Source organism: Carlito syrichta, unplaced genomic scaffold, assembly GCF_000164805.1.
Source record: "Carlito syrichta isolate Samal-C Ts95f unplaced genomic scaffold, Tarsius_syrichta-2.0.1 Scaffold287800, whole genome shotgun sequence".
Lineage (NCBI taxonomy): Eukaryota > Metazoa > Chordata > Mammalia > Primates > Tarsiidae > Carlito > Carlito syrichta.
The window spans coordinates 37,161-47,541 of record NW_007231896.1 but is presented as its reverse complement, the minus strand read 5'-3'; the positions used below and the strand labels follow the sequence as shown (position 1 = coordinate 47,541).

Sequence of the window (10,381 nt, the reverse complement as noted above, 5' to 3'; positions counted from 1 at the left end):
GCCGAGACCCGGGGGTGCGCGCGCCCCGGCCTTCCAGTGTTCAGGACGAGGTCCCGGTGGGCCAGGAGGGGCTCATTGTTCCGCCGGGTGCTTGGACTTTATTCCATAGTTTTCATTCCTAGGCGGGACGTTTTTGAATGCAAATGCAGGCTGCTTTTGTGGCACTGCGTTTGTATGGGAGCCGTGCGTTTGTTTGGGGTGAGATCACAGCAAAAAGGTTTTGTTTGGCTTTTTAAAATTCTTTCCAGGGAGAGCGAGAGAGAAGCCCCGAGGAGCGCGGGGCGCTGGAGACCTCCCGTGGCGGGGTGGGGGGGTGGGGGGAGAGTGCAGCCGACCACGGGCCCCAGGCGAACAACTTCTGGCCCGTCCTGACTTGGAAAGAACCGGGCCTGAAGGATGTTGAGTCTTAACTCTTTGTGGCCATGGCGTGGCCGTGGGAGAAGCCTGGCGGATGGAGGGCTGGGTTTTCCAGGCCGCTCACCCCAGAACACAGTCCACTAAGGCTTCATTTCTCGCTTCCTTTGTGCCACACCCCAGGACCGAAGAGAAAAAGCAATTTCCAGTCCTTGCATGGACTGCACCTGTCTCCTCTTCCAGCTCTTGGAGGAGCCACACTTCATCCTCCCAACCCTGTCTCCATTTTTTAGACAAGGCGATTGAGACTTAGAAAGTTAAAGTGACACCTAACATCACTCAGATGGTAGGGGACAGAGTTCATTTGGGATTCGGCTCTGTCTTTGAAACCCAGGCACCTTCCTGTCTTTCCACATAGTAACAGGAGGGGCAGTGATGCTCATGCCCACAGAATGTTAGAATTAGGGGGCCCTTGGGGGCTCCCTCACCTTCATTTTACTGATGACAGCAGTGGAGATCCAAAGAGGGTGAGTCATTAATAAAGGTCACAAAAAAAGTGACAAAACAGGGACTGGAACCCAGGTGTTCTTCCCTTTAATCCGCGGTCTTTCTTATTGACTTAGTAGTCACAATGTAAGAGACTTCACATTTGTTTAGTACTTAACAATGGGCCAAGTCCTTTGCATATTTAAAAAAAAAATCTCTTTTCATCCTTGTATCCACAGCACAGGCTAGACAATATTTTACAAAGGAGAAAACTGAGATACAGAGAGGTACCTTACCCAAGAGCATACTGCAAATTGGATCCCAGTGCTGATAAGTGGATAAGAAAAGCAGGGAGACCCAGAGAGGGCAAGGAAGTAACAAAAAATGTTTTCCATGTAGACTTTTTTGTCCCTTTATTCAGATGAGAAGACTGAGGCTCAAGAGATGTCCAATGACTTGCCCTAAGTCACAAGAGTGAGAAAGTGGTGGAACTGGCATTGATGGAGACCTTGCGTGGGGTGTCTCTGTTCTGGCATAGCCCTCATCTTGTGTGGAGAAGCAATCAAAACTCTCCTTCTCTTGGTATCTTCCACATCTTTTTTTGTTTTTGTTTTTGTTGTTTTTGAGTTGGAGTTTCGCACCACTGCCCAGGCAGTGCAGTGGCATACTCACGGCCACCGCAGCCTTGACCTGCTGGGCTCAGGCGATCCTTCCAAGTAGCTGGAACTACAGGCACACGCCACCATGCCCAGCTAATTTTTTTTTTATTGTAGAGATGAGGTCTCACCAAGTTGCCCAGGCTGATCTCGAACCCCCGGGCTCAGGCAATCCTCTCACTTTGGCCCCCCAAAGTGCTGGGATTATAGGCATGAGCCACCTTGCCCGGCCATCTTCCACATCTTTTACAGACAGCTCTGCCTTGGGAGTGTTGACCTCTGCCGACTGAGTAGCTCTAGTCCTGGTCCAGTTGTATGATCGGATCTCCTTCTCTTCTCCAATGAGGAATTACCTGCCTAAATTCCTGCTGTGTGAGTGGCGGGGCAGGGACCAGAACCTGGGTCTCTATGCTGCCAACATGATTTCCTACACTCCTCACTTCTCCTGGGTAGCATATGATCAGAGGCTCTGGATCACATGAGCTCAGAAGACCAAAATAGGAGTTGCTTTTGGCTCTTAGGGCCCTTTAGAGAAGCCACTTGACAAAGCAACTTTAGATTTGCTGGATAAGAATTGAAGAGGCAAAGCTGGGTCAGGACAGCCTGCATTGGAGGCGTGAGGCCTGCTTGAACTTAGCACATCTTAAATCTGGGTGGAGAGTGACGAACAGACAGAAATATGAATTGGGGGTGGAAAAATGAGTCTCCCTAAATATTTCTGTACGCCAGTAACCCTCACTGACTGGGTGAATATCATGCAGGAGAGTGCTCAAAATTAATTAAGTTCATCTGGCTTGTCTTCACCACTAACTAAGGTGCCTCTGAGGACTTGACTTCCAGAAGGAATCTTTGGAAGGAAGGCTTTCACCATGGAAGGAAGCTCTGGACCAGATTCCAGGAGGTTTTAGGGAACCCAAACCAGCTTTGCCACTTTCAGGCTAGATGACCCTGGAAAAGTCCATTCGCCTCTCTAGGCCTGGGTCATCACACATTCATTTCCTTTGTCATTCAACAAACATTTCTTAAACCTCTGCTGTGGGCCTGGTATGGTACTGATGGGTGAAACAACCTCTGACAAGACAGCCCTTGCAATGGAAGAACTCACAGGCTTGAGGGGGAAATACACAACCCCATAGATTAAGAATGGACTCTCGTCGGGCTTGGTGCTCAGCCTGTAATCCCAGCACTTTGGGAGGCCGAGGCGAGTGGATTGCCTGAGCCTGTGGGTTAGAGACCCACCCTGGCAACTTGGCGAGACCTCATCTCTACAATAAAAAATAAAAAATTAGCCTGGGCGTGGTAGCGCACGCCTGTAGTTCTGGCTACTTGGAAGGCTGAGGCGGAAGGATCGTCTGAACCCAGCAGGTTGAGGCTGTGGTGGCCATGAGCGTGCCACTGCACTCCAGACTGGGTGACAGAATGAGACTCCAACTCAAAAATAAAAATAAAAATAAAAAAAATGAAGAGTGAACTCTCAACAATTCCGGGGAGGAACTTATGTTAACAGGGCCACAGTTAGCCCTGATGGAGTCTTTGTGAAAATTCCAAAAAGGGCACCCCTTTCTCTGGGCAACTGCAGCCCCAAGCCAGGATGCCCAGCTTGGCAAGCAGAGCATAAGTAGACACTTACACCCTCAGTTGCTTTCAAGGCTGGTCACTCTTGCTTGGTAAATAGTCTGCAGCCTGGAGTGACATAAAGGTCCAAGGCAACGGTTGAGACAACGATTTCAGACCAAGGAAAAGAGCGTATGCAAAACCTGCTCTTTTAGGGAAGCACTTCTTTTAGGGAAGGTGTAGGCACCTGCACTCAACTCAAGTGATTAGAATATAGAGTTAATTGTATATGGAAATGGAAGAATTGAAGAGAGATGAGGTTAGGAAGATTAGTAGGGGCTGTTTATCACTCATACATTAATTAAATGTTTACTAATTCAATGTTTATTGAATGTAAACACCAGGAGAATAGTAGTGAACACAATAGACAGATTCCTCTGCCCTTGACAGTCTTACATTCTATGAGATCCTGATGGTTTCCGGTGTCATGCTCAGCTCTCAGAAGGGCATGTTGATTTCTGTCCCAGCTTCCCTCCAACATTGTATGAGCCCCCAAATGAGATAATGTGTGTAAAAGCCCTTTGAGAACTGGAACATTTGCATCATTCCTATGAATACTTACTTGAAACCTTAATCTGAGTGACCAACACTAGTGTCCAAGAATCTGGAGGCTTGTTCCTGACACCAGGCACCTACCTGACCCTTCTTTCTGAGAAGAAGAGACCTTCAGCCAAGATGCTACAGGAACTGTCTGAGTCATCTGAGAAGGCTGGATGGCCCTTGACTTCCTGGGGCCTGTTTAGGGATTCATCAGCTCATCCTCAGGTTATGGTACCTGCAGTGGTCAAAGACTTTCTCTTTTGAGTGAAATATCAATGGAGACAGAGTCATCTTAAAATTGTGAAATAAAGGGATGTTCTCTCTACGGGGTTAAAGTGGGTTGAGGGACTCCAGGAGACCTTGTAAGGTTGTTCCAGGTTGGAAACTGAGTCTGACCTGATCAGTAGGTTTCATTTGGTCGAAAGAGGATGGTTCTTAGGCTTGGGGAACTTGGCTGTCCCCTCCCTGTGTGACTTTGGGCAAGCCACTTCCCCTTTCTGGACGTAGCTCCTTCCTCTCTTAACCAGGAGGTTGAACTTATTCAAGCTTCAACAAGAGAGCCCTGTGAAATCTTCGATGAAACCTCAGTATGTAAACCAGATAAAAGCAGTGGTGCTGTGACTGAGGCAAGGGTGGGGACCCGGGGTTCTACTTCTTCTACCTCCTCCTCTCAGGACCTCACCACTACTGGGTATTGACCTGGAGTCATCGAGGAATTTATTTGGAAACTATTAGTTCAGATCATTTTTTTTTCTCTAATTGAGCTTTTTGGGCCCCAGGCTGAGGTTAGGGGTGAGGTCAATTAAAACTTTTGTAATAATTTATACAGTTTTATGTTTATATTGAAATGAATATCCAGCCCTCTTCTCATTCAATATAAACAATCTGGATTACCTAGATGACACCCCCCCCTCAATTTCCATCTGTAGACCTGAGGTTTCAGTGACCTCATTTTAATTTATATTTATGACTGTGGCAGCACCCTGAAAACATCTTGGGCGTTAGCATTTAACTTTCTGTGTGATGTGTTTGCCAAATTGAGGAATCTGTGATTTTTTTTTCCTTCTAAAGGGATGTATTCCTTAGAAGACAATGTCAAAAACAAGACAGGAATTTATTTATCTTTCAAATATAAAATGCAGGTGGGTGTTCGCATATGTTAATTGTGGCATTATTCACAATAACAAAGTCATGGAAGCAACCTAAGTACCCACCAATTGTGGCATTATTCACAATAACAAAGTCATGGAAGCAACCTAAGTACCCACCAATTGACTGGATAAAGAAAATGTGGTATACATACACCACAGAATATTACTCAACCATAAAAAAGAATGAAATGATGATTTTTGTGACAACATAGATGGAGTTGGAGAACCTTACCAAGAATGAACTAGCTCAAAAACAGAAAACCAAATGCCATAGGTTCTCATTTATATGCGGGAGGTAATGTCTACAAAAATGGAAATTATTAATAGACACTGGGAACATCAGTAAGTGGGGAGATGGGAAGGGGGTTAGCATTCAGAAGTTACCTATTGGCTGTTCACCATCTAGGGAATAGGCCACCTGAGACCCAGGCCTTACCTCTACACAGTATATTCATGTAACAAACATGCACTTGTACCCCCTGATTCTAAAAAGACAAAAAAAAAAAAAAAAGTCCAGGTAGGTAGTCCAGGCCTAGAATGATAACTCCACAATCATTAAGTCCTCTGCTCTTCCCATCATGTTTCTCTCTAGTTCTCAACACTTGACTTTTGACTTGTGATCCAAGATCGTGGATCCAGCTCCTGCCATCAAGTTTGCAGTCCATCCACCAGGAAGAATGAAAGGGGAGAGCTTGCCATTTCCCTTTAGGGACAGAAGTTGCACACCTCCCATCTTTCCACATCCCATTACCCATGATTTGCACACCTCCCTTCTTTCCACATCCCATTACCCATCACATCGTCACACCTAGCTGCAAGGGATGCCAAGAAATCTCTATAGCTGGACAGTCTTGTAACCAACAGAAAGTTCTGTCACTATGCAGAAGAAGAGAACAGATAAAGGGGGCAACTAGAAATCTCTGCCACAAAGGTCTAGCCATTCCTTAAGCTCAAGAAACACTTATTTCTACAGTCCTTTGTAGGTATGAAATTCTATGTTGTGATTAGAATCTAAAGCTTAAAGCTGGAAGAAATCTCACACTAGTCTCCTTCAACAAATGACGAAGATCTTACAGAGCCATTTTACAGATCAGGTAACTAGGGACCCAGAGAGGGGTGGTGACTTGTCCAGAGTTAACTCAGCCAAAATAGCAAAGGGAGAAGTGAATCTTGTACAGATAATCACAGGAGCAGTGAGATGCGTTGAGCACCTGGAAGGGAGCTTGTTTCTAGTCCTTAGACTCCCATGTTCATGAGGTCCTGGCTACTGCTTTTCAGCATACCTTACCATTATGCTATCATTTGGGGGATAAACCCGAGACCTCCCTGGTGATTAGGGCTTTTTTGTTTTTGTTTTTGTTTTTTGAGTTGGAGTCTCACTCTGTCGCCCAGACTGGAGGGCAGTGACATGCTCCCGGTCACCGCAGCCTCGACCTGCCGGGCTCCGGTGATCTTTCCACCTCAGCCTTCCAAGTAGCCAGAACTACAGGTATGTGCTACCATGCCTGGCTGATTTTTTATTTATTGTAGACCCAAGGTCTCGTCAAGTTGCCCGGGCGGATCTCGAACCCTCAGGCTCAGGCAATCCATTCACCTCGGCCTCCCAAAGTGCTGGGATTACAGGCTGAGTCATGGAGCCCGGCCTAGAATATTTTGAAAGAAGTGTGAGCTTTGGAATCAGAAAAGGCTGGCTTTGAATCCTGGATCTGCTGCTGTTGCTTTATTTTTTTTTTGAGTCAGGGTTTCATTCTGTTGCCGAGGCTGGAGTGCAATGGTGCAATCAAGGGTCACCACAGCCTTCAACTCCTGGGCTTAAATGATTCTTCCACCTCAGCCTCCTGAGTAGCTGCTAATACAGGCACACGCCACCATGTCTGGCTAATTCTTAATTTTTTTTTTTTTTTGTAGAGATGAGGTCTCACTATGTTGTCTAGGCTGGTCTCGAACACCTGACCTCAAGCGATCCTACTGTCTTGGCCTCCCAAAGTGCTGAGATTACAATACTTAGCCACTGTGCCTGGCCATTCTGCTTCTTATGAACTGTGTGGCCTGTGCTAGGTATTTTATCCCTTGACTTTATGTTTTTTTATAAACTTTTAAGTTTTTTTATTTTAAAGATGTGGGGTACAATTCAGGATTAGGTATACAAATGTTCATTAGGCAGTTACCCTTGTTGATGAGGTGTGACTCCCCTTCCCCATGCAGATTCCCACTACTGCCAATCCCACTTCCCTGCCCCGCTTCCGGCAGTTGCCTGCTACTGCCAATCCTTTTCTTATAGTATTATGATAGTTGTTCAGGTCCACTTATGAGTGAGAACATGTGATGCTCAGTTCTTTGTTTCTGTGAAAGGTCACTCAGTCCTTTGAGCCTCTGAGTCCATCCAGGTTGCTGTGAAGTTCATCATTTTGTTCTTCTTTATGGCTGCGTAATATTCCATTGTGTATATGTGCCACATTTTTCAATCCAGTCCTCTTTTGATGAGCAGTGAGATTAGTTCCATGATCTAATTTTATGTTTTAAGGTCATATCCATCTCATAGATTTCTTCCTTCCTTCTACTCTTCTACCTTCTATTCTCTTCCCTTCTTCCCTCCCTCCCTCCCTTCTTCCCTTTTCCCTGCCTTCTCCTCCAGCTCCCCTCCCTTTCCCTCTCCTTCCCTCTGGTCATTCCCTCCTTCCCCTAACCCCCTCTTCCCCATCTCTCTTCCCTTCTTTTATTTATTTTATTTTTTATTTCTTTTGTAGAGACAAGGTCTCACTATGTTGCCCAGGCTGGTCTCAAACTTCTGGACTCAAGTAATCCTTTGGCCCCGGCCTACCAAAGTGCTAGGATTAGAGGCATGAGCTGCCACGCCTGGCTGTCCTTTCCTTTCAGTCATGGAATAATGCCAGTGAGGGGACCTGGTTTGGCACTTAGTACACGCTGTGTAAACCAAGGTTTGTGTCCTTCTTTCCTTCCTCTTTCTTTCCTTCCCTCTCTTCCTTTTCTTTCTTTTTTCCCAGTGTCATATAATTTTGTATTTTTTTCCCCACTAAGCTTAATCACAGAGCCTAGAAGACTGAATACATTTAGTAGTTGGTATGCATTAGCTTCTCTTCAGAAAAGTTGGTGCCCAGAAATAGATTGCCCTGACTGGTGAACTTTTACTTCCTTTTAACATTTTTTGCTTGTTTTTCAGTCAGATGGGACTACAGTAATTCTTGGGTTTCCCCCTCCAACTATCTCATTGCTAGACCCTGACATAGCTGTTTCCCCTCTTCCTCAAATGACTTCTGAACTCTTTAAAATTTTTATACAAACATCATGCATACAGTGGGTTCTTCCCCTTTGTCTTCAGCTGTATAGTTTTACCGTGGGCTCCCGGAGTACAGGACATGTGTATCTGTGTATCTATGTAACTTAGCTTAGGATCTGGCCAAGAAGAGGTGCTCAGAAATCTGTGCTGAATACATGTCAATATATGTTATTGCAGAGAAGTTGGTCAGGAGAGGATGCGTCTGAAGAAGTCATCCATTCCCACCTCCACATTTTATGGACGAGAAAACTGAAGCCCAATTGGAGATTAACAACCTGTGAGCAAGGATTCTGTGCTAAACTTCTTTACATTCATCACAGTACCTGTTAAGAAGAAAGGAAGAAGGTGTGGAAGCAAGGAGAAAGAAAGGAAGGAAGGAAGGAAAAAAAACTGGGAAGCAAACAGTCATTAAGCACTGAAAGTAACAGCTATCTCATTTCATCTTGATGACACATGTGTGAGATAAATGCTATCGTTCCATCCACTGAAGGATGAAGTTGAGGCTCAGGAAGGTGAATCACATGTCCAGGTTCGCACAGTGCATAAGAAACAGAATTAGAAACTGAAACAAGGTCTGGGAAGTGGAGGAGTACTCTAACCACAAGTCAGTCACTGCCGTGGCCAAGCGTGAGGAATAAATGAACTGAGCAGAAAGCTAGACCAATGTAAGACATCCCTTTTTAAAATATATTTTGAGCTGGGCTCGGTGGCTCAGCATGTAATCCCATGCTTTGGGAGGCTGAGGTGAGTGGATTGCCTGAGCCCGTGGGTTCAGGACCTCATCTCTACAATAAATTTTTTAAAAATTAGCCGGGCGTGGTAGCGTGCGCCTGTAGTTCAGACTGCTTGGAAGGCTGAGGCGGAAGGATCGCGAGAGCCGAGCAGGTTGAGGCTGCAGTGGCCGGGAGCGGCCACTGCACTCCAGTCTGGGCAACAGAGTGAGACTGCAACTCAAAAAATATATATATGTATCTTTTTTTGAAAAAGTTTATAGATTCAGGGGTTCACTTGCAGGTTTGTTATATGGATACATTGTCTAGTGGTGAGGTTTTGGCTTCTTGTGTACCCATCACCTGAATAGTGAACATTATATTCAAAGGTAATTTTTCTTTTTCTTTTTTTTTGTGACACATGCACTTTATTGACTGCCACTGTAGAAAAGGGTGTGAGTACAAACTGCTGTACAAAGGGGCCGAGGCAGGAGGAAGAGAATGGACGGTGGGGCACATGGGGCCTCGCCATGGCAGATGATGAACTCCATGTTGCCTCACAGTCTACTGAAACACTACGAAGATCAAGACTGGAACAAGGATGACACCAATGGTCCCAAGGATGCCGAGGATCGGGGCCCAGATGTTCAGGCACTTGGCGGTGGAGCGCAGGCCTGGGTGCCGGTCACGTCGCCCACCATCTTCCTGTCCCTAACCTTCACGGAGTAGGCAAAGGCGATGAAGCCCAGACAGCAGATGTTCAGGAAGAGCGTGTTGAATAGAGACCAGATGACTGGTCAGGCATGGAGGTGTCGCTGTGGATGTGGATCACGGTGGACGTCGTGGGAGCAGAGCCGTGGGGTGTCCCCAGCACGGCCACCTCGTGCTCCTCGAGCATCTCATAGTTTGGGGGGGCGCCGGTGCTGGCCCGAATGAAGAAGGTCTGGGAAGTGTGGTGCATGGTTGGAGACAGGGGCGCTGTCAAAGGTAATTTTTCAACCCACACCCTCCCTTTCACCTCCTCTCCTTTTGGAGTCCTCAGTGTCTATTATTTTCCTCTATATGTCCATGTGTACCCATTGTTTAGCACCCACTTACATGAGAACATGCAGTATCTGATTTTCTGTTTCTGATTTATTTCACTTAGGGTAACGGCCTCCAGCTTCATCCACGTTGCTGTACAAGACATAATTTCATTCTTTTTTTATGGCTGTGTAGTATTCCATGTGGTGTATATATCACCCACATTTTCTGTATTCAATCATTCTTTGTTAGGTTGGTTCCATGACTTTGCTATTGTGAATATTGCTGCAATAAACACGTGAGTACAGGTGTCTTTTTGATATAATGGTCTCTTTTCCTTTGGGTAGATACCCAGTAGTGAGATTGCTGGGTCAAATGGTAGTGCTATTTTTAGATTTTTGAGAAATCTCCATACTATTTTTCCTAGAGGTTGTACTAATTTACATTCCCACCAACAGTGTATAAATGTTCCTTTTTCTCTGCATCCTCGACAACATCTGTTGTCTTTTGACTTTTTAATAATAGCTATTCTGACTAGTGTATGGAATC

General features: G+C 45.6%; 1 pseudogene; it reads right to left on the bottom strand.

Annotated features, from left to right (window-relative positions):
• Window positions 1–9,373: 9,373 nt before the first annotated feature.
• Window positions 9,374–9,770, bottom strand: LOC103255087 (annotated as a pseudogene).
• Between the last annotated feature and the right edge of the window lie 611 nt (window positions 9,771–10,381).